The sequence below is a fragment of the Enhydra lutris genome, unplaced genomic scaffold, assembly GCF_002288905.1.
Source record: "Enhydra lutris kenyoni isolate GAN:26980312 unplaced genomic scaffold, ASM228890v2 scaffoldscaffold2, whole genome shotgun sequence".
NCBI classification, from domain to species: domain Eukaryota; kingdom Metazoa; phylum Chordata; class Mammalia; order Carnivora; family Mustelidae; genus Enhydra; species Enhydra lutris.
Genome location: NW_019154086.1, coordinates 80,670,516 through 80,695,773, shown reverse-complemented (window position 1 = coordinate 80,695,773; position 25,258 = coordinate 80,670,516).

Genomic DNA, 25,258 nt, shown 5'->3' with positions numbered 1-25,258 from the left:
CTTTTATATTTTAGTGGGAGAGACAATAAATAAGGTGAGTGTGTGTGTGTTATTCAAGAAAGTATTAAATTTTAAAAAGGAAAAATAAACTGAAAAAGAGGATGTGGATTGAAGCTGCTAGAAAAGGTGTATGTGTTTGTGAGTAGACTGGTCAGAGAAGTCTGCATTGAGAAGGTGACCTTTGAATGAAACCCAGGAGGAAGTGACAGAATGTAACGTGTGAACATATGAAGGAAGAGTATTACAGACAGGTAGAAGAAATAGTGCAATGGTCTTGAGGCAACAGCATGTCTGCCATTTCTAGAAAGAGCAAGGTGCCACCAGCATAGCTTGAGTGAAGGAATAAGGGAGAGAATATTAGGAGAAGGAGTCAGAAAAATAACAGAGAGCCAAGAGCAGAGATCAGGGCATTCTTACATTGAGACATCAGAGAATGAGAAAGAACCAGGAAAATCGGTGGCCAACAAATTAAGTATCAGGCAAGTGAGGTATCAGATAAGCCAAAAGAAGAAAGTGCTTCAAGGAAAGACAACAGCTAGCTCAAATAAGACAAGAACTGGGAAACAACATTGGATTAAATGGGCTGGAGGTCACTGTGACTTTAACAGAAAGAGATTATTGGTATAATGAAGGTTAAATTTGATTAATGGGTTCAAGAGAGAATAGGAGGAAAAAATTGGAGATGAAAGAGGGAAGAAGGGAAGGAAGAGAGGGACAGAAGACAAACAAAAGTCAACTTTTTGAGGCAAGTGACTATAAGTAAACATATCCTTCTAGCGTGCTGTGCTAGCCAAAGAGTTTTTGTAAAACTTCCCTGGGACAAGGCTGCACAAAGTGTCTATGAGTACGGAGAATAATTGTACTTTCCCTGAAGACCTTTGAGGCCAAGTCAGAAGAGGCCACATGAGGAAGCTTTTGATGCTGAAATATATTTCATCTCAAAACGTATTTTAAAGGGCAAATGCAGGTTCCAGGAGACAGTCCCTGAACAAAGCTGGAAAGAGCGGAGACTGCTGAGTTAAAACAGTGATCAAGGGAAGAGAAAAGTAAACTTCTCTTTTTCTGTAGTAAAATTTATAATAAAGCCATAATAAGTTAAATAGTGTAGCACTAGTACACATACAAAAATTCTAAAAAGAAAATGTAAAAAATAGTAGGAGGCAAAGAGATCAAAATACATAAAGAACTCAAAAGTGATGATGATCCATGAGCCCATTTAGAAGAAATGAATTGACCATGAAGTGGTGTTTGAAAATGGGATAAATATTCGAAAGAAATCCAACAGAATCTTCATTTTATATCAGCAGTTTTCAAACTCTGGGCATTTATGGAACATTTTTAGTGAGTGTTTTTTGCATATATCTGACCTCCAAATTTTAGTAACCCTAAAAAATACTTCAATAATTTTTAATCATAAAAATGTTTATAATTAATAATATTTTCCTATCAATAATAAGGTTGACATCAGAAGCTTATTCCGAGGTATCTATTTTTGGATCAAAGCAAAATATGTTAAGTCAAAAATCAAATTCCACATCTAATTAATTAATTTCCTTATTCTTTATTTCTACTACATTAGAAAAGTCTTACAATTGTTAGCTGCTGAGAAAAATTATCAAGTGTTTTCTGTTGTGGCAAACCCTTTCATATATTAAAACACCACATTTATGAAGACATTTATTTTTAGTGCACAAAAGGAGATTAAAACAAGAATTGTTGGGAGTATTCTTTTTTTAAAGATTTCATTTATTTATTTGACAGAGAGAGAGAGAGCAAGAAGAGGAGCACAAGTAGGGGGAATGGGTGAGGGAGAAACAGGCTTCCCACTGAGCAGAGCCAAATGCAGGGCCTGACACCAGGACCCTAGGATCACGACCTGAGCTGAAGGCAGACACTTAACGACTGAGTCACCCAGGCACCCCTTGTTGGGAGTATTTAGAAACCACCTAAAAATACATACCATATTCAAAGGTATGAATATAATATGATATGAATATAAGATATATGAATATATTACATGAATATAAGTAGTTCAAATGTTTCAAATTTGAGAGATAGTGGCAAATAATTATGTATCAACTATTTGACTACCTTTGACTCTAGACAGAGTTGCTTCAAAAATATGCCAAAATACCATTAATTTCTTTTTCTGAGTAGTAAATATAGTCAAGAGATGGGAAAGAATAAAAATCTTAATCAAAATCTGCTTCTGTCAATGGTCAACATCAAGATTCCCTACAACAAATTCTAACATTGTAGTTTTAAAGTTAAAAAGTGAATAGATGGGGGGAAAACAGTAAATAGATGAAGCTATTCAAGGTACAGGATATATTCAGTATTTAAGTGAATTCTTGAACACTTAAAAATTGTCTTTGGTGTTTTATCATTTGCTTCAAAATGTGTGAGAAGATTTTCCTTGCATAATGGCAACCGCCTGCTACTGAATCTCTGTAGACAACTTTCATGCAGATTTTAATTTTTTAATTTTTTATAAACATATAATGCATTAGTCCCAGGGGTACAGGTCTGTGAATCACCAGGTTTACACACTTCACAGAACTCACCATAGCACATACCCTCCCCAATGTTCAGATCCCCACCACCCTCTTCCTACCCCTCTCCCCCCAGCAAACCTCAGTTTGTTTTGTGAGATTGAGAGTCTCTTATGGGGGACGCCTGGGTGGCTCAGTGGGTTAAAGTCTCTGCCTTCGGCTCAGGTCATGATCTCAGGGTCCTGGGATCGAGCCCCGCATCAGGCTCTCCACTCAGCAGGGAGCCTGCTTCCCCCTCTCTCTTTGCCTGCCTCTCTACCTACTTGTGATCACTGTCAAATAAATAAAATCTTTAAAAAAAAAAAAAAAGAGTCTCTTATGGTTTGTTTCCCTCCCGATCCCATCTTGTTTCATTTATTCTTTTCCTACCACCCAAACCCCCCACATTGCCTCTCCACTTCCTCATATCAGGGAGATCATATGATAGTTGTTTTTCTCTGATTGACTTATTTGGCTAAGCATAATACTCTCTAGTTCCAACCACGTCGTCGCAAATGGCAAGATTTCATTTCTTTTGATGGCTGCATAGTATTCCATTGTGTATATATGCCACCTCTTCTTTATCCATTCATCTGTTGGTGGACATCTAGGTTCTTTCCATAGTTTGGCTATTGTGGACATGGCTGCTATAAACATTTGGGTGCATGTGCCCCTTTGGATCACTACATTTGTATCGTTTGGGAAATACCCAGTAGTGCAATTGCTGGGTCATAGGGTAGCTCTATTTTCAACTTTTTGAGGAACCTCCATGCTGTTTTCCAGAGTGGTTGCACCAGCTTGCTTTCCCACCAACAGTGTAGGAGGGTTCCCCTTTCTCCGCATCCTCGCCAGCATCTGTCATTTCCTGACTTGTTAATTTTAGCCATTCTGACTGGTGTGAGGTGATATCTCATTGTGGTTTTGATTTGTATTTCCCTGATGCCGAGTGATGTGGAGCATTTTTCATGTGTCTGTTGGCCATCTGGATGTCTTCTTTGCAGAAATGTCTGTTCATGTCTTCTGCCCATTTCTTGATTGGATTATTTGTTCTTTGGGTGTTGAGTTTGCTAAGCTCTTTAAAGATTTTGGATACTAGCCCTTTATCTGATATGTCATTTGCAACTATCTTCTCCCATCTGTTAGTTGTCTTTTGGTTTTGTTAACAGCTTCCTTTGCTGTGCAAAAGCTTTGATCTTGATGAAATCCCAATAGTTCATTTTTGCCCTTGCTTCCCTTGCCTTTGGTGATGTTCCTAGGAAGATGTTGCTGCGGCTGAGGTCAAAGAGGTTGCTACCTGTGTTCTCCTAAAGGATTTTGATGGATTCCTTTCTCACACTGAGGTCCTTCATTTTGAGTCTATTTTCATGTGTGGTGTAAGGAAATGGTCCAATTTCATTTTTCTGCATGTGGCTGTCCAATTTTCCCAACACCATTTGTTGAAGAGGCTGTCTTTTTTCTATTGGACATTCTTTCCTGCCTTGTCAAAGATTAGTTGACCATAGTTTCATGCAGATTTAAAAGGAGAATAAATAAAACTACCCATCACCCACACCTACAGTAAAGCTAGGAGACAGAGAAGTCCTTGAACTTTGAAGTATGTGTAAGTGGAAAAATAAATATCCGAACCAAGAGAGCCATCTTCAGATCTGCTAGAGCCAAAAGTTAGGAGAGATTAAACAGAAAAGATGAGGGAGGAACAGGGGACTGGCAAAGGCAGAACACAGATAAAATCATCCACAGCAAGAAAATGTTTCAACCTATGTGGGGAAATACTAAAAATACATATGTGACCTGTTGGATGTGAGCAAATGTTGATTTTAGATCTCTGCACCTGCCCACCAGAATATTAGCAGTTCCTAGAGAGTTCTTAATTGGGTTCAGTCATGATCTCAACAACACTTTACTCTCTCAAGGCTACATCTTTGGAACAGCTCCGAATATGGGAATGGAGGTTGGAATATATACTTGGAGGACTGTGTAGGGAGTAAGGAGCCTCCAATTTAGAGTACAACTCAAGGGTCAACAGTTGGTCCTATCCTCTTGATGACCTCCTCCAAAAACAAGATGTACCTGACAATTCACAGGCCAACTATTAACTGGGAAATAATTTTGCAATGCATATTAAGGAAAAGTGTTTTATGTTACTAATGCTTACAAATCAAAGGAAAAATGTAGACCCAACATCAGACTGTATTCTCATAGAATGAGTATTAGAAATGCCTGATCAATATATCAAAGTAGTCTATTTCAGTATCGATATAAGAAATAGATATGTAACAAATTTTTTTAATTAAAAATAGCAAAGACTAAAGAAATAATACTTAATACTATACTGAGAATATTAGGATTATAAATATTACCAAAAACTAATGTTCCATATGTTAAAAGTCTTTAAAACATTCATTATTTGAGCCTAAGTAATTCTACTTCTTAGAAATATATTCTATGGAAAAAATCAGAGATTTGTTTGTAGATCTCTTTTGGAAGTTATTTACTATAATGATAAAATATGAAAAAAATTGGAAATGATATAAGAAGAAAACTGTCCAATTTTAGTGATATAAGTATGAAGATTTAAATGATGTTTTCAAAAATCTTTTACTTTTATGAGAAAACGTTAACAATGTGCTAAGTGAAACATGGTATACAAACAATAACAATTTACTAATCTTCTCTTGTTGCTTTGTCTCACTTGGGGAAAATTAACTTTGAGGTTTTTTTCCAAACCAATTAGAAAACAATAAACAATAAGACACTTCTCTTTATGGGGAAGTGGAAAATTATTTGATGGCAAATCCACCTAAGAAACATTTAACATGAAGTTTTTCATTTCAGATATGCACATTACATTGTCATTTATATTATGGTGAAAATGATAATGATCTGCTGAAATTACAGAGATATATTTTTAATAAATGTGGGAAACTAGTTATAACATATACAATTTTAATACCTAATTTTTCCTTGGGCTTCTGAATTAAACTTAATTCCTCTAACTTTGAACTTTAATCATGAAATACAAGGGTTTCATGATTTGTCAATAACAATACAATAAAGTTGCATTCATACTTTTACCAAGGTATTATATTATCAAGGTATTAAAAAAGAAAACTTGTGTTCAGCAACTGGTTTTTTAAAAGGGACCTTTCTTCAGCACTAAGATTATAAAAAAACAAATATAATAATTATTCAGTCATTTAAGAAAATTTGTAAATGTTAGATTTGATTTTATCATGACAGAGTCTTTGACGTTTCATGCCATGATGAACTCTCTCCTCTCCATTGCATAAGGATTATCATTTCACATTGACTGAAACTGGACAGGATCATTACAGTTCACATTTCAGTAACATGAGTAGAAAATCTAATTGACGTTCTGCTGGATCACATCTACACAGTGTTCTACTGTAAATGGCAACTTCACAAGCTGTCTCCTATAGTGACCATTTAAATGGAAATATCTCAGGGATCATATCGTTCACCCAGCACAGCATCTTCTGCTTATCTAAATTCATTGTTCATTGCAATGTACAATGTTCATAGTTAAAAACTTATTACAAAATCATGTTTTGATAAGGCTTCTGACAGCAGATTTGATGGGAAAAAGAAACTAATTTTAAAGAAAACTGTCAACTATAAACATCTGAGAAACAAATAATAAGGTTAAAAATGACCACTTTGATAATTTTTGTCCAAAAATTAAGAATCTTTGATGGCAAAAAAAAAAGAAAAATTCAGAATAAAATTTAAATGTTCCTTCTTTTCACCCTCAATATCCACTGATTAACTGAGAAGGATAAAAGTGATTAAGAAATCATTTTTATGAAACAGGAATATGAAGCTTTTATGGTCTTTACGAAGATAATAAATAATGTCAATTAGAAATAGATATTCAATTTACAAAATAATTACATTAGGTACAAATGCTTAAAAATGGTATGATTTTTCATCCAATTCTTCATTTCAGCTCAGGTCATGATCTCAGGGATGTGTAGGGCCAAGCCCTATGTCCGGCTCCATACTGAGCATGGAGTCTGCTGAAGTTTCTCTCTCCCTCTATCCCTCCCCAGACCCCATTTTCTTTCACTCTTTAAAATAAATAAATCTTAAGACAAAACAAAATAGTACACTTGTGTGTGTAGAAGAAATAAAAACAGTTGCATATTTTGTTGTTGCTATAAAAGACTTTGTTCCTTGATGATTTTTATACAAAGTGGTTTAAACTAAAACCGGATCTTGTGACATCCTACATAAGGGTTAAATAATAAAATTTTGTCAAGAAAGTAGGAGAAGGTTGCTGCTCAATTCTTCCCACTCCTTACAGTATCTTCTTGAAAATATAACAGACCTGAAAAAAAAAAAAAGAAAAAAGTCCAACCTTTTAATTTTACAATGTAAGGTCATTATATTACATTGCAAGACATTGTTAAGACTATCACAAGGTGCATCCATTTGCCTTTTGAGGAAATAAGAGAAATTTATTTACTTATTTATTTTTATCCATAGTCAACCCTTAAACAACATGGGTTTAAACTGTGTGGGTCCACATGTATGCAAATATTTTTCAATAAATAGATTACAGTACTATAAATGTATTTTCTCTTAAAATTTTCTTTATAGCATTTTCTTTTCTCTGGCTTACTTCATTGTTAAAAATATGGTATATGATATATGTAACATATATGTGTTTATAGGCTGTTTATTTTATCAGTAAGGTCTCTGGTAAATAGTAAGCTATTTGTTAAACTTTTGGGGAGTTATAAGTTATACAAGGATTTTTTGACTGTGAAGGTTAGTGCCCTTAACTCCCACATTGTTCAAGGGCCAGCTGTACTTTATCATAGAGATTTGCAAGAAATTCTGTCCAGACTTTGTAGTCTCTTGAAAATAACCTGCATGCACGTATCATAACTGCATTACTCAGTTTTCTCCCTCTTACATATTAGCTCGCAGGCAGTTTTTTACTCAAAATAAGTGGCAAGATTAATTTTTTTTAATTTTGCATTTTCTTCTTAAATACTGTGTGATAAAGCACCTAAAAACAACTCTCATGTAAAAAAAAAAAAAAAATGGTTTTTCAAGGGCACCTGGGTGGCTCAGTGGGTTAAGTCTCTGCCTTCAGCTCAGGTCATAATCTCGGGGTCCTGGGATGGATCCCCGCATCAGGCTCTCTGCTCAGCAGGGAGCCTGCTTCTCTCTCTCTCTCTCTGCCTGCCTCTCTGCCTACTTGTGATCTCTCTCTGTCAAATAAATAAATATTTTTTTAAAAAAAGTGTACAGACTTTAAAAAATGGTTTTACAAGTTAGTGCATGAATATTAGCAAGAATTTAGAGAACTCTTCTTACTTAACTAATTAAAAGATTAAGGAAATAATAAGTAGTAACCAACTGAAGGTATAAGCAAAATTTAGATTATTTGGTTAAGAACAAAAATATTTTGTTGCTTGGGAATCTTCTTGAACCTTTTAATTCTCTATTTATGCTATTGACCCTATAATTTAACTCCTTGGATGTTAGATAATTTTTGAGAGAGGACTGAGAACGTTTACATCAGCCACACATTTTGATAATCCATTTTTCAATACAGATTTGATGTAGAAGGTTATCAAAGGCCAAATTTCTCTATCATGGGGATTTCTTAAAAATAGAGTACGTCAGTAGGCATAGATATATGACTGATAGATTAAGGAAAATATTGTACTTCAATGAAAAACTATACATTGTTTAAAACATACCCTCGTGGGTTGCTGACTGATTCTATGGGAGCTCTGCACCTTTCATTGCTTTTTAGCTATTTTACAACTCTGTAAGTTGTAAATAACTGATAGCAATGCAAAATAATTCTTGTCTACAGACAGGCAAATAAATTCTGTTAGGCAAAGGTTCAATTGATTTTCCTCCCTTAATAGTGGAAAAAGCCAGTTTTGTGTCATTTGCTCATTCATTTCAATATTTCTGATTTATAAATGTGTCTGTTCTTTAGATTTCTTTTTAAACCAACTGTAACATGTGCCTGACTCACTCGTTAATAATGAATTAAACAAAATTTTTGCCTTAGGTTCACTTATATCTGTATGCAAGTGATTTTACCTTTTTAAAAAATAATTATCCCCACAGAAAGATGAAGGAAAGAAGGGAAGAGGGGAGGGAGGAAAAGAGGAAAGAAGGTAGGCAGGGAAAGAAAGAAAAGAAGGAAGGTTTGTTCTTTACTAATGTTTTCAAAAATTGAGATCTAAAAAGTCAATTTAAAAAACAGTGTTGCCATTCTAATTGTTGTTCTTTTCATTGGCGTTTCTCCTCTGTTATCTCCTTTTAAATGCTAGAAGATGCCCATATTTCCATCCTAAACACAACAGACTGACAGAAAGAGAAGAAAAAAACACATACCATAAAATGGCATATTACCCCATCTCCTTTATTCTTAGCTGTCCCTGTAACTTTGCTTTCATAAAGGCATATTTCTCTGCCTCTCTTTATGATTTTTATATTTTATATTTTTATTTTTATACTCATCAAAATTCTTAGACTAAAGTTATAGAAAGAAAGATAAAGCTCAGCTCAATGTTTACTTTTGTAAGACTTCACTTTTTTGTTTTGTTTCGGTAAGTAAGCTTCACATATTTGTCTTGATTGGAATTATTTTAACTAGTAAACTTTAGAAAAGAAAAAATGGAGTTATTTTTGAGTGCTCTCTTGATACTCTTCTGATAGATCTCTTTAAATAGTTTTAATCATTCAGAATGATCATCGGGGGTAGTATTTACATTGTGACCTATGTAAATGACCTTCCTTCCCACTCCCACTGAAATCTAGACCCATGTACATAAACTACTACTTTGCTTCATGAGGTTTGCTCCATGGGGTTTAGCAATGCAGCAGAGCTCTGCTATCCCTGAATCTAGAGGTGCGACCTCTATGTCAATAGCTCAGAGAGAAAATTATATTATCTCTAACATAAATTAATTGTAATTCTTTAAAGATAATATATTGCTTTCTGTTAGAATCCTCCACAGAAAAAATGTAGGTCCATGATTCAAGCACCAAAAGAGCTAAAATTAAAAAGACTAACAACCCTGTATGTTGGTGAGCATGTAGAGCACCTAGTTTTTGTATACTGATCATTAAAGTATAAAATGGTTCAATCACATGGAAAAAAGATTTTAGGATTTTCTTATAAAACTAAATATAGGGGCGCCTGGGTGGCACAACCTGTTAAGCATCCAATTCTTGGTTTCCGGCTCAGGTCATGATCTCAGGGTGTGAGATGGAGCCCATGTAGATACATACAGAGAGAGACAGACAGATTTATGCATAGATATAGATAGATATATAGACAGACAGATATATAGATACATGTAAATATATATATACACACATATGTGAGTATATATATATGTATATGATCCATGTATCAATGTATGTATATTCAGCAACAAAAGAACTTATCTAAGAACACTCATAGCAGCTTTATTGTTAATAGAACCAATGTGATAAAAAAAAATTCTGAAGTTTATCAACACAGATAAACACCCTATGGAATATTCATACAAATGAACTACTGATAAATATGCAACAGCATGGATGAAATGTGAGAAAACAAAACAAGATGAAAACACATTATGCTGAGTGAAAGAAATATTTCACCAAAAAAATGCATATTATGTGATATCATTTACATAAAGTTCTAGAACAGCCAAAACTACCCTATGGTAAGAACAAGAAGAGTGGGGAGATTGATCTGGAAAAACATGAGGGAACTTCCTGGAGTGATTGAAATTTCTACATCTTGAAATAAAATAGGGTTACAAAGATTTATATTTTTAAAATATTCACTGGATGACACATTTCAGATGCATACATTTTATTGTGTGTAATTCTATCTTAAAAAATTGTAGTCAAACACTGAACTCTAATTAATAACATTGATGAAGACGTGTGTGCTCAGAACTGAGATATACTGATGTCTGCAACTTGCTTTGAAAACATAAAAAGATGGATTTATTGTTGGATAGAAGCATACACCGATGAATACGTAATAAAACAAATGTAGCAAAATATATGTTGCAGAACCTAAGTAATGAGTATTTTGGTGTTTATTATAAAAGTATTCCCATTTTTTAATATATTTGAAATTTTTCATATAAAATGAAGTAATATAGGGCTATTATCAGCATACTGATTATATGTTGGGTGGGTAATCAATGGCAAGACTTCAGTATAAAGCAAATCAAGCATTGTGCTGATTTTGTTCCCCATGTCCTTTATCTCCTTATTCTTTTGTTTGTTTGGCGCATTTACCATTATCGTTAAGTATCGCTACCATTACGCAGCTAAGTATGACATCATCACTTTTGGACTAGTGAAATGGCAGTATAAGTGAAAGGTGCCACTTGGGACTTATGACATGGCTCATACACTTCTTTAGCTTCTTTTTCTCTTTGTTTTAAGCTAATATGCTGATGTCGCAGTGACCCACCTTCAACCATGCAAACTCAGACAGCAACCTGAGGAAGAAGTTCCCACCATGAAATCATTGCCTGAAATCTCAGGATCCATTGCCTGTTTCTAGACAAAGTCTTATTGGAACACAACCACACCCATTCAGTTATAGCATTATATAAAGTCTAGGGCTGCTCTGTTTCCACACTACAACAGCACAGTTGAATTGCTGACATGGAGACAGTATGGCCACAATGCCTAAAGTATTTTCTATCAAACTTTTCACCAAATATACATATATTGACCTTTGCTCCAGAGCATGCAAATGACCAGACCCAAGGTTCTGAGTGAGCTTATAGAAAAGAGTTGTGACACCACAAAAGACTGGCCAGACTGTTCCACAGGAAGGAAACAAAACTCTCCCTATTCAGCTGCTGTTTGTTGTTTGTGTATTTGTTCCTTTGTTGTTTTTTGTTGTTGCTATTTGGGGCTCTTGTTTATACGAAAAGTAACCATTATAGTTACCAGTAATATTTTTACATATTATTTCAGTGTCATCCATGCTGCTACCAGTAAACTAATTTTAACATTTTATTTAAAAAATAACCTAAAAAAATAACCTGGAGCTCCCTGAAGTTATATTTTGGTATTTGGCATTTTGAAGCTGAAGAAAAATGACTTTGATTATGCATATTATTGTTTCCCTCCTTTAGTGAAGTTCATTGGCTTTTGGCATTTCAAAGACCGAACTCTGGATCTCTTCCCCACAATCCACGAAGATATTTTTTTCCCATTAGACTTTTAAAATAGTTTTCATCGGGGACAATAAATCCCAATGTCTATCTGTTCTAAGGGGGCATTAGGTCATGTCTCTGATGAGTTGCTCAAAAAGGTTTTTTTTTTTTTTCTCTTCTTTTAAGAAAGAACTGTGTCAATATTTCTACCTAGAGAATGTCTGTTCCTCATGTTCCAAAGACTTTAGCAGACATTAACACTGCTACAAACAGAGATAAAATGTCCTACTGGAGAGAAACCATTAAACTTGGATCTGAACATCTGTAGTGAAATCCAGGCCGAGCACGAGGGTCAGTGGAATTCCCCACCTGACTCCTCTCTGGGCTTCAGATCTTCGATGTGTACAAGAAAGTGTCAAATTATGAGATAATTTCTAAGGTCTCCTCCAGCTTTAAAATCTCCATGACTTCGAATCACTGAGTTAAGGCCACATATAATCATTTAATATCATACCTCCATTATATATCACTGTTTTTCTCTGTATGGCTTACAGTTTCTTATAAGAAAAGATACCAAACAGTTTAATTTTAAAGCATAAAAGCTATTAGCTTTGTACTTCCCAATATGTTTTGTTCAGCCTCAAATCATCACATTTTCCTATCTACATGAATAGGCACAAAATAGAGCACCATAAGACTTCAAAAAATATTTATTCCAGCCGTGCACCCTAAACTCTATCACCAACACGACACAGGTATATTTTAAAGATAAGGAAGTTAGATCATGTCATTCCTGTATTTGAAACCTGAATATATGTCCCAATTCCCTCAAAATAAATGCTAACGCGATTGTTATATGACTACAATGTGATCTACAAGGTCACAGAAAATCTGCCACCAGCCGGTATTGCTTTTTCCTTCATTCATTCTGCCCCTATCCTCCAGGTACATCATTGCCAGTCCCCTGTTTTGGTTCCTCCCCCGCCCAAAATCCCCATGGCTCACTTTTTTACTTCCTTCAAAGCTTTACTCAATCTTCACCTATCCCAGAAGCTTATTTTAAATTTTCACTTTCCCTGCATTCCCACCACATTGCCAGTCCTCCTCTACCTTCTCCAGATCTTTTTTCTCTATAGCATTCACCACCTTATAATATACTACATACTATACTTCTGTGGGGTTGTTCATTGTCTGCCACCCCACCCCACCCCCACCCCCACCCAAATGTAAGCTTACACAGAGGCAGGGCATTTTAATTCTTTAAGGTATCTCAAGCACTTAAAAGAGTGCCAGGCACAAAATAAACGGTTAATGATATTTGTAGAATAAATTGGAAGAATAAAACAAATTACTGAATTTATGAATCTTTTTCCTCACTATTTACTATGCCCAATATATATTCTTTAACTAGGTCCATGGATGATAACAATGAAAACAATGTTCACAGATGTTATGGACTAAATGGGTGTATCTCCACAAAATTCATAGGTTGAAATCCAAACCCCCAAAGTGATGGTTTTAGGAGGTGGGGGTCTTTGGAAAATGATTAGGTCAAGAGGGTGACACCTTCATGAATAGGACTGGTGTCCTTACAAAAAAAAATCCAGAGAGCTCTCTCAACCCTTCGAAAAAAATAGGTATTCAGTCTATAATCCAGAAAGCAGGCTCTCCCCAGACATAACTTTGCTGGCACCCTGATCTTGGACTTCCCAGTGCCCAGAACTGAGAGAAATAAATTCCTGTTGTTGATAAGCCCCTACTCCATAGTATTCTGTTACAGCAGGGCAAATGAACAAAACCAGGAGGTGATTTTAATAGTACTGGAAAGTATCTTTAAATAATCAACATAAATGCTAGAACCAACTTAATACATAGAAACATTTTTTTTAAAAAACTACTAATCTTTGTATAAGACACTGTGTTAGACGCTGAAGACCACAAAAGACCTGTTCCTGCCCTCAAAGATTTCTAAACTTCCTGATAAAACAGATTCAGTCTTCAAATATTATTAAAGAAGACATAAAGAAAGCATAAAGGAAGACAAAGAAGAGGTTAAATGTGCTTCTACTCAGCCTTTAGACTGTGAGTTGGAATACTGATGCTGCGAACTGAGCCTTTTTAAAAATCCATTGGCAGTAAATACTTTAGTCCCAAGAAAGTACACGGGCAGAAGAGCAGATCAAACTGAAGGGATTTTAGTAGCTCTAATACCCCAGTGCTGTGTTTCACAGTTTTCCATTTGGAAGAACAGCCCTTGTTCAGAACTGAGAACATGCCTTTATTATAAGAAACAATTACCTCTTTAGCATCGTAGAGTGCCAACATCACATATTCCCCTTCTTCTGTGACCAGTTAATGTGTGTCTCTGGTTACTTGCCACATTTGCCAATCTCCCATTCAATGGCACTTATGAAGGTCCTGCTATCGCTTTATAAACTTTTATTTCCACATTACTCTTTGTTTTTCCAAATCATTTGCCATTAACTATTCTAAAAGCTTTTATCAGAGGAAAACCCTCTCATTGAGCTAGTCTGAGGATGTTAAGAACCCAAGATTATATTTTAAAGTCCTTGTGCTGTTTCGGCTGCTATAATGCGTCCTGTTACGGCTTCTAGATTATGTTAATATGGAAACTCTCCGAAGTCTACACTCACAAAGCACACCATTGTTCAGCCTCCCGCAACCCATGCATTTACTCCTGGCCATAAATTCAATCAGGATGGCAGATTTACACTCACTCACTATCAGTCAGTACATTGACTTTAAAATTTGGCTCAGAGTTTTTCATTACCTCTGTGGAACTTCCCTTTCACTCCTATCAGAATTGGCCTCCATTTATACGTGCCCTCAGTCCTTACTTTCTAATAATAAATCTCAAATTCATCAACCCCCTTGTCAGGTCCCTCATCCTTGGGCAACAGAGCATTCACCTGGTCTGCCCTGGAGCTGTGGAATTCCCTGAACTGAGCACTCCTCTCCAAATCCCCTGAGCTTTATAAATCCCTTTTTGAGTCTCACTTATTGAAATTTGCTTTTAATATTTGATCTGCCCCTGACACATGCTGCAGGCTTGGCTGTTATAAAAAATATATATATAAGGAGAAGAAAAGTATTTTTATTTTCCTCACCATTTGTGGAAAGGACTGAAATTTCCTCTGCTTCTTTGTCAGTATTTTATATTTTCCATCATTCTTTCCCTTCTCCCTTTCATTACTAGGAGAATAATCACCCCGCAGGCTTGGGTGAGTAACCAGGGTTTAGACTTCAAGATTGCATGTGTTATGGGATTATAAATAAACTAGTCACAATATCATTAATTAATTTGCACCCTAGAGATTGGTATGGATTTTCTTAGGAGATAACATGGAGTTCAGAGAAAAATGGCTCTGTCCTTATACAACCCTCCTCCCTCACCAGTCTTGCAAAGCAGCTTTTTCCTCTAGTTTTATTTTAATTAATAACTACTCTGGCTCACCTTCACTCTCATCAGGAGAAAACAGAAAAGTGCATTTAGTGGCCCTAAAGGATATGTAGCTTTTATACTGTTCTGGTTAAAAAAAAAAAAAATCATCAAACTTTTAGATATAAACAGTCCTATTCCGAAGTAGTCAGTTCCCAGGATGAACCAGTATCAAAGAAGGTCGTGTATTTTTGCATTCTCCTTAACACGTAACCCAGCACCACGCACACAGTAGGCACTGCAAAAATGTCTGTACAACACTGAATCAATTATTCTTATCTCAGTTCTTTAATTTTCTTTCCATTCCCCCTTGAAAAGGATCTGGTTTTCTCTCTGTTTCCCTACTCATTAGAGTACTGTTTTTCTGTCACCCTTGCCTCTCTCCTACAGCTGTTGATCAGCCTATTGATTAGGACCCAGAGCTAGATGACAGCCAGGAAAGGGCATTATATTCTGGCACAATTTCCTCTAAGTGCTTAATGTGCTTTAAACCCCTCATTCAATTAGATGGCACAAGCTATTACACACAAGTGCCCCACCACAGAAAATTACAAGCTCATATCTAAGAGATACAGTGAAAGGAAGGCAGAGAGTAAGTTAATAGGACATTGTCTGTATGTTTGGTAAATCCTGTGGAGTTTAGGGCTCCAGGTTAATATCAGAGTGCCAGGCTATGGAATTTAAACAGCAGGTAGATTTCAATAGCACAAAATACGGGAGAGAACACAGTACAGCTTGATATATTATTCTGTTATTTGAAATGGCTACTGTGCAAAATTCAGCATTTCCCCCGAAACATTTTGAAGATGATTTAGGCCATTGAAAATAGTGGCAAAGTTAAAACTTTTTTTAAGGTTAAGGTAACATTACTAAAGCAGGTGACCTGACGGAATTTCACCAATTTCACTGGCAGAGTTCTCAGAGTTCTGAGGTATTTACAGATAGAAGAAAGCACTTATTTTTCTTTGTGGAAAGGAGGATACAATTAACCTCATAAGACACGAAACTTAATAGATGAAGATTATTAGTTATTATTGTTGTAGGATGACAGTGGATTTTACATAAGAACAAAAACATTAGTGTTTTTGCCAGCTATTGGCTGCCCTTTCACTGGGAATGCTCATGGCTGCTGAAATACAACAAGGTCTGCTTTTAGCTCCATTCACCCCCGTCCCTGGTGCCTCCATGCAGTGCACAAATTTACAACAGTGCCTGAACACCTGAAAATGTTCTTACAGTGGATATGAAAACAAGTAGGCTAGAGAATCAGCCTCATCATCTGTTCCAGGCAACATGGAACTTTATGACTATGATGTAACCTTTACTTACATAACAACAGCTGAAAATGAAAGCAAAATCAATAAATGCCAGACATAGTATTATGGCTTTGCCTGATTTCAATTAATTTTCAAACTAACTTTATGAGGTAGTTAAATTTGTTTTCTCCATTTTACAATGTGAAAACTCAAAATGAAATAAGCAGTTTGTCCAATGTCACATACAGTTAGTAAATGGTGAAGACAGGACTGTAATCCAGACAATACGATTAGAGAGGGCTTTACCATGATATAAACTACTAACTCAAAGCATATCATAGCATTTGTTTGGTTTATTCTTAAATAATGATATGTTATTTTTAAAAACTGGAATCAGGGTGCCTGGGTGGCTCAGTGGGTTAAAGCCTCTGCCTTCGGCTCAGGTCGCGATCCCAGAATCCTGGGATTGAGCCCCGCATTGGGCTCTGCTCAGCAGGGAGCCTGCTTCCCCCTCTCTCTCTGCCTGCCTCTCTGCCTACTTGTGATCTCTGTCTGTCAAATAAATAAATAAAATCTCTAAAAAATAAATAAATAAATAAAGACCGGAAATCAAAAATCCAAAGAAGAAGATTAAAACCACCCATAATTTCACTACAAAAAAAGTGCTATATTTTGGAGAATACATTTTCCATGTGTTAGATGATGTATATGTTGTTTGTAACCAACTTTTCTAATAAGCACTTTTCTACTTAAATAATACTTCTATGACATAATTCATGACATGCATACTTCTACCTTCTGTGAGTCATATTTTACCCAATAAATCATGTATTAGAAGTATTTCCAATTTTATTTATTTGCTATTAAAGCACTTCTATGAATATCTTTTTTTTTTTTTAAGATTTATTTATTTGTCAGAGAGAGAGTACGCACACAAGCAGGCAGAGTGGCAGGCAGAGGCAGAGAGAGAAGCAGGCTCCCCGCAGAGGAAGAAGCCTGATGTGGGACTCAATCCCAGGACCCTGGGATCATGACCTGAGCCAAAGGCAGTGGCTTATCCAACTGAGCCACCCAGGCGTCCCACTTCTTTGAATATCTTTATCACTAAATCTTTAGACTCATTCTTAGACTCATGCTTAATTATTTCCCCAGTATTTTGAATATAGTTTACAACTAGAATTTTCTGCAACTACAGTTTTACCCTGTACAAAGTTATACCAGTTTACACTCACTGCCAGTATGTTGTAATACTCATTTACCCTCGCATTAACCAAGTGTCATTTTAAAACAAAAAAATCTGCCAGATTGATAAAAGTAGCTTTCCAATAATATTTTAATTTTATTTCATCAATAAGTAATTTAGAACATTTTGTCATGTTTATTGGTCTTTCATATTTTGGTGAGCAGATTGCTAACACTTTGTCCATTATTAAGGTATTCATTCATTTGCAGTATTTCCTCATATTTAATAATGTCATTACTTTTCCATGTGTATTACATCTTTCCCATTTCATCATTTGTACTTAATTTTGGTTGAGGTGTTTTTACCATGTGTAAATTTTCATGTTTTATGGTCAAATATTGCAATCCCCTTTTTTTATAATTTATAGAGCTTTATTTTTCATGCTTGGAAGCCATCGCTACAAAGTGATTAGATAAATATTCATCCCTTCCCTAAGGTTTCATGGTTTTATTTTTATGTTTAAAATATTAATCCAGGGCGCCTGGGTGGCTCAGAGGGTTAAACCTCTGCCTTCAGCTCAGGTCATGGTCTCAGAGTCCTGGGATTGAGCCCCACATTGGGCTCTCTGCTCAGTGGGAAGCCTGCTTCCCCCTCTCTGTCTGCCTCTCTGGCTACTTGTGATCTCTCTGTCAAATAAATAAAATTTAAAAAAATATTAATCCATGTGAAAATTATTTTCTATAAAGTGAAGTACATTTTTTAAGGGATGGAGGGGCAGAAGGGGAGGGAGACAGAGAATCTTAAGTAGGCTCCACACATAGCATGGAGCCAAGGTGGGGCTCAGTCTCACAATCCTGAGATCATGACCTGAGCTGAATTCAGGAGTCAAATGCTTAACCAACTAAGCCACCTAGGTGCCCCTGAAGTAGATATTTTATTTTCACCCTTAAATCATGAATCACTTGACCCAACATTGTTCATTGAATTAACTGTTTGCCCACTAATCGGAGATGCTACTTTCATGAATTATATAACTATTGTATATTTTAGGGTCTGATTCTGATTTTTCTGATCTTCCCCTTTGATCATCCACACAGATTTTTTTACTGACTACTAGAAAAGAATAGCTTCTCATCAAATAGCTTCTCAGCAGAAAGTTTCTTGGTCACCCAACTTCATATTTTGAATGAGTTACAAGTTACAGGTTCTTGATGATTAGACATTTTAAAGGAATGAGAAATATCAAAAATAAGAAACTCACTTACTGGTGTCCCACCATGTAGAATCTGAAAGGAATGACTTTAATATTGAGATTTTTCAGAAGTATTTGACTAAAATAAAAGAAATCCAAATAGATGAGATATTTGGCCCTATCATTTGGATAATCATAATGTTAGTACTTTTTTTTAAGTGCACAGAGTGATCACATAATATAAAAATTATCCTGGAGACATACTTTGGAATTACCTCTGAAGAGATATATGAAATACATGAAAATGTTTTACTAAAGCCACTATGCTACTACCACCTCTAATAACAGGTATATTATTGGCAGCATTAAGTAAAAGAAATTAGACAAATGTGATCAGACTCACCTTGAGAAATCAATTGACTACAGAACTCAAAAGTTTTAGGTTTTTAAAAGTGTAAGATTTTAATTGAAATCAAAGGGACAATAGAAAAATTCACTTAAAATAGATCTCCCAACATATCCTTTTATTTTTTTAAATAAATTTTCATAACAGAAGCAGCTATTAAAGTAAGTGACTTGAACACAGCAGGCTGCAAAAAGTTCCCTGAGGGGTTCACTCTATGTGACAGAGAATACAATCACACTTTGTATCCTCCAGAAAATACAACTCTATAATAAGTGGCACCTGATCATTAGAAAGGATGTATTTCTCTTATTATCCATTTCAGTAGTGGGAAAGATATTAGGAAGTTTTACCAAGGTTAGACACCAGACTGTCAGAGTTGTTCCAAGAAAAAGACAAGCAAAGAGAATGTTCATCTTTCAAGGGTACTCCTATTCTGCAGCCACTTGAGAAATGTAACACCTGCTGCCCCCAAAGTTTTTCCCACCTGCTAAGGTTGTAAAACAGACAGATTGGTCAGCCAGCTTAGATTTCACAGGGCAAGTCTGGAGTAAATAAGCCATTCTACTTAGCTTTGAAAAAAAAAAGGTCTATTGGAAGTGACAGAGTAGTTGATGAATAGAGATTATTTTGAAGTATGCTGCAGAAATTGGCCTTGCTACAGGACTTTTTTAAAAGGACATTCTTCTGTTTTGTTGTTAGAATGTAGGAAAATTTTGCAATCTTGCCATAACCACTTGATTCTTTTCCTCTATTATCAAGAGGGAACTTCCCAAGAAGGGAACCAAACTCAAGTGATTCACACCAAGTAAAGAAAAGTCAGCTAGCTGGTCCCTAGGAAAAATTATGTACTCTTCACTCTTCACTATAGTTTTCCTTCATGATTTAGGAAGCTGCCATTCATTAATGTGGCAATTTTATTCCTGTAGGAGAAGAGTTAGTTTATAATTTCCTGCCCTATGGGTAGATTTACAATTCACTGATCACCTCAAGGATAACAGTACCAATTCACCAAGACAAAAATCTGCCCACCTATATTTCTGTTCTGTAAGTATAATGATGATAATCAAACTAGCAATAACATTTAAAAATTCCATGTAGGGGTGTCTGGGTGACTCAGTCGTTGAGTATCTGCCTTCAGCTCAGATCATCATCCCAGGGTCCTGGAATCAAGCACTGCATCAGGCTCCCTGCTTGGAGGAGGCCTGCTTCTCCCTCTCCTATTCCTCCTGCTTGTGTTCCCTCTCTCACCGTGCCTCTCTCTATCAAATAAATAAATAAAATCTTATACACACACACACACACACACACACACACACACAGAGTATGTAATATTACTAGCCAGGCCCCAGTCTAAAAATGTATGTATATTATGCAAATATGCATTCCATCCCCATAAACCCCTATAATACAAGTAATATTATTATTTCCTTTACAGATGAAGAATCTGAAAAAAAAATTAGACAACCTGCCCAAGGTCACAAAGTAGAAAGTACAAATGGTATACAACTCTAACACTTCCTACAATATAGAGTACTATTCCCCTATAGAGAATAGAGAAAGTTTCTAAAATCTTTCTCAACCCCTCTCTGCCTTACAAAGAGTACATATTATATGAATCCATAAAAAGCAAACACAGAGAGACAGAAATATATTGAGATAGAAAGTGGGATGAGCTGTCACCCAGGGCTGTGGATAGAAATGGGGAGTGACTGTTCCTAAAATTAGATTAAGAGGATGATGAATATATGAACATTCATTGAACTACACACTTAAAACGGGCAAATCTTAGGGTATACAAGGTTATATCTCAATAAAATTAAAAAAAAATAAAAATAAACACACTTTATTCCAACCACTCTACAGCAGAAGGCAACACAGTTGTTCTTCCCCAATCATGAAGCAATGTTGTTGAAAAATCTCATCATAGATGAAATCAAAGTGGAACAATTTTACACCTAATTCAGGTAAGGAGAGTAGGGAGGACAAATGTGACTGTAATGCAAGCATTCCCTCAGTACTGTTTTGCACTCTAAATTAATAAACAATTGGGAAACATGCCAAAAAGAAAAAGTGTGCTGCATATGTGCATAAAAGAAAATATCGATGCCATTTTATGCAACCTCTTTAAAGCAGTTATTATGGGTAATTTACCATTAATTTGTATTTACCACTCTCTAGTTCCTAGAAATTTCTTCCTCCTGCTTTTTTTAAAATTTAATTTTATTTTCTCAGTGTTCAAGTGTCATTGTTTATACACCATACCCAGTGCTCCATGCAATACATGCCCTCCTTAATACCCATCACCCCCGACGCCCCTCCCTTCCAAAACCCTCAGTTTTTTTCTCAGAGTCCAGAGTCTCTCATGGAATGTCTCCCCCTCCAATTTTCCACAATTCACTTTTCCTTTCCTTCTCCTAATGTCCTCCATATTATTCCTTATGCTCCACAAGTAAGTGAAACCATATGATACTTGACTCTCTCTGCTTAACTTATTTCACTCAGCATAATCTCTTCCCAGTCCCATCCATGTTGATACAAAAGTTGGGTATTCATCCTTTCTGATGGAGGCATAATACTCCATTGTATATATAGACCATATCTTCTTTATCCATTCATCTACTGAAGGGCATCTTGGCTCTTTCCACAGTTTGGCTACTGTGGCCATTGCTACTATGAACACTGGGGTACAGATGGACCTTCTTTTCACCACATCTGTATCTTTGGGGCAACTACCCAGTAGTGCAATTGCAGAGTCATAGGGAAGTTCTATTTTTAATTTCTTAAGGAATCTCCACACTGTTTTCCAAAGTGATTGCACCAACTTGCATTCCCACCAACAGTGTAAGAGGGTTCCCCTTTCTCCACGTCCTCTCTAACACCTGTTGTATACTGTCGTGTTAATTTTGGCCATTCTAACTGATGTCAAGTGGTATGTCAATGTGGTTTTGATTTGAATCTCCCTGATGGCTAATGATGATGAATATTTTTTCATGTGTCTGTTAGCCATTTGTATGTCTTCTTTGGAGAAGTCTCTGTTCATGTCTTCTGCCCATTTTTTGACATGATTATCTGTTTTGTGTGTGTTGAGTTTGAGGAGTTCTTTATAGATCCTGGATATCAACCCTTTGTTGGTAGTGTCATTTGCGAATAACTTCTCACATTCCGTGGGTTGCCTCTTTGTTTTGTTGACTGCTTCCTTTGCTGTGCAGAAGGTTTTGATCTTGAAGAAGTCCCAAAAGTTCATTTTCACTTTGTTTCCTTTGCCTTTGGAGACATGGCTTGAAAGAGGTTGCTGTGGCCCATGTTGAAGAGGTTACTGCCTATGTTGTCCTCTAGGATTTTGTTTCTCCTGCTTTCTACATCAAGCCTGTAAATGTGTTTTGTGTTGCTTCAGGTAATATACATATAAAAAGGCATCTTTCTGTGTGTGGTTCTTCCTCTAATTGTTCCAGCTCAAGTGGCTAGTTAGTGGTTTGTACTTCTCGAAATTTAAGAACACAGATGCTTGAATAAAGTCACCATAACATTGAATAGATAGACACATGCCCAATAAAATGATTAAAAGGGTACTATCAATCCCTTCTGAATGACAAGTTCGTTTATGTCATATCATAGCATTGAAAGTTGTCTTTTTTACATTTGCCAACCACAGAAATGCAGTTTCAAGGATGTGAAGTGTCCTGAGTCTTTTTTCATCTTTCTTTTTCAGATATTCCACTGACTTGCTTCTCTGATTTATTACATGCAACCCAAACTTACTTCATTAACAGTAATTTACCTCTTAGAGAATTTCAGTCAATGAGTTTAGGAAGTTTTTCTTAAAATTTTTAAGGAAGATTTTAATTTTAATCTCTGTTTCAATCATCTTTTACTAGAGAGAGAAATCTGAGTCAACATGCCTCCCTAGAAAATGTGTTACACAATTTTTGTATTTTTTGCCAACTCCTGTTTCACACTGTCATGTTTCTTTATGATCCCCTCAATCGGGTTTACATCTAAGGTACCTAGGTAAGTGAGAAAGTATCTTATTTTAATGTTGTTTTACCAGGATTTTCACTACCTGCTTTGGTAAATCATTCTAGGATGAAAAATTTTTAGCTTATCTCTCAACTAAATTAGCCCTGCATGAAAGAATTTCAAAGACACTAGAGGAGTTTTTAAAGGCTGGAAGGTTGGAGATTAAAAACATAGCAGATATTCCATGCAAATCACTAATATTCACAAGAATAGAAGCAAGAAACTAGAGCTCCATTGAGGGAACAAGCACAGCGTACAGCTTAGCAACATAGTCTTGGGATCTAGAATATCTCCACTCTGCCTCTTGCTCCTGCTCCTAATGAGTTCTGTCATTTTTGGACAAATTACTTAATCTTTGTTATAACTTGCTTCCTTCATCTATAAAATGAATCCAGATATTTGTGAACATTAAATGGGCAAATACATATAAAGCATTTAAAATACTGTCTGGTATAACTTAGCTATTACTATCTTGTAGGTCATTGAGTCTCAATCTGGGAAGGGAGGCATATGTCTGAGTCACATAGCAAGCTCTGCACACATTCTACCTATTTTCTCCCACTTCCAAGCTATGTACTATGTGATAGGGAGCCTCAAAGTTTTTTAAACAGGGAAGTAGCACGATATTTGCCTTTTACAAAAATCTCCCTAGAGAGATTGTAGAGGGAGAGAGAAATGACATAAATCAAGAAGTCTACTGCAGACATTCCAGATAATTCTCTGAAAGGAAGCTGTAGCTATGTATATAGAAAAAGACAAAACAGATATAAGATAGAGTTATCAAAATAAAAAGGAACAAGAGTTTAGTCCTCTGGTGAATGCAGGACACACAACACCTATGTTTCTTGCTCAAGGGACAGGAATGGATGGAGCTACCATTGTCCAAGAGGGAATTAGAGATGGAAAAGTATATATTGCACCTGCTTTCTTTGTAACTAGTAAACTGGTAAATAGGTACTCAGAAATACACTTATTAGGAACAACTACAAAGCAAGCTCAACAAGATGGAATACTGCTTCTGTCTCTTTAAAGGAAATGTACATCTCTTCTGTAAAGAACTCAAAATCTATCAATTTCCCTTCTCCAAAACCAAAGGTATCTGTCCTGTGCCTCTCATTAATTTCAAAACCCTAGCATTAGTAAATCTACCATCCACAGACTCCTAAAGTTCTGACAGAGTCTTTTAGTTATTCAACTGCTAAATAATGGCTCTGAGTTTATATTCCCAGTTGCTGCTTAAAACTGAAATTCAAGAGACCTACCATAGGATGGAGGATGACACTGAAGATGTATACTTAGCCCAAACCCATGTCGTCCAGTTCTTTCCAGTGGAAAGATAATCTTTATGGGATGAGAGAAGAATCATAAGTCAATCCAGCAAAGATGTGGAAAAATAGGTCATTTCAGGACTTGAGTTGGTGAAAAGAATCAAGAAACAATGTACTTCCATGGGTCACATGTCATCCCACAATGTACAAGATCAATTCATACAGCAGGGTAGCAAGATCTGAAATTCCAAATAAGTCCAGGGGGCACTGGTACCTAGAAATTGTACATGATGCTTGGAGAAAATTGATGTAATGTGGCACATCGATGGAAGAGCCAACAAGGTTTTTATTTTAATGATAGAACTGAATTCTGAAATTAAGCACAGCGGGTAGGAAATGGATCTAGCACAGATGTCAAAAGCTATCATTGGCTTTTGTGATAAAACATTTTTTTTTTCCTTAAGCCGAGGCCAGTGGCCTATGTAGGTCATTGATGTTGAGCAGGAAAAAACAAACATCACAAGTTGAGTGTCTTTCTGAAGAAATTCTGAAATAAGTTACTGACATTCAAAGATTCTTTTATTTTAGCAAATAAAATATTATCAAATAGTAATGACAGAAGTATCATATTTTCTAATACATTTCACTGCAGAATATACAAAATAAGTAGTTAAAACTAAACAAAACAAATAAACTGACACAAGGATCCTAGCCAATGTCTGACATCAGGCACAACTTACATGACCAAGAAGATAACTGTGATTTTGTGTTA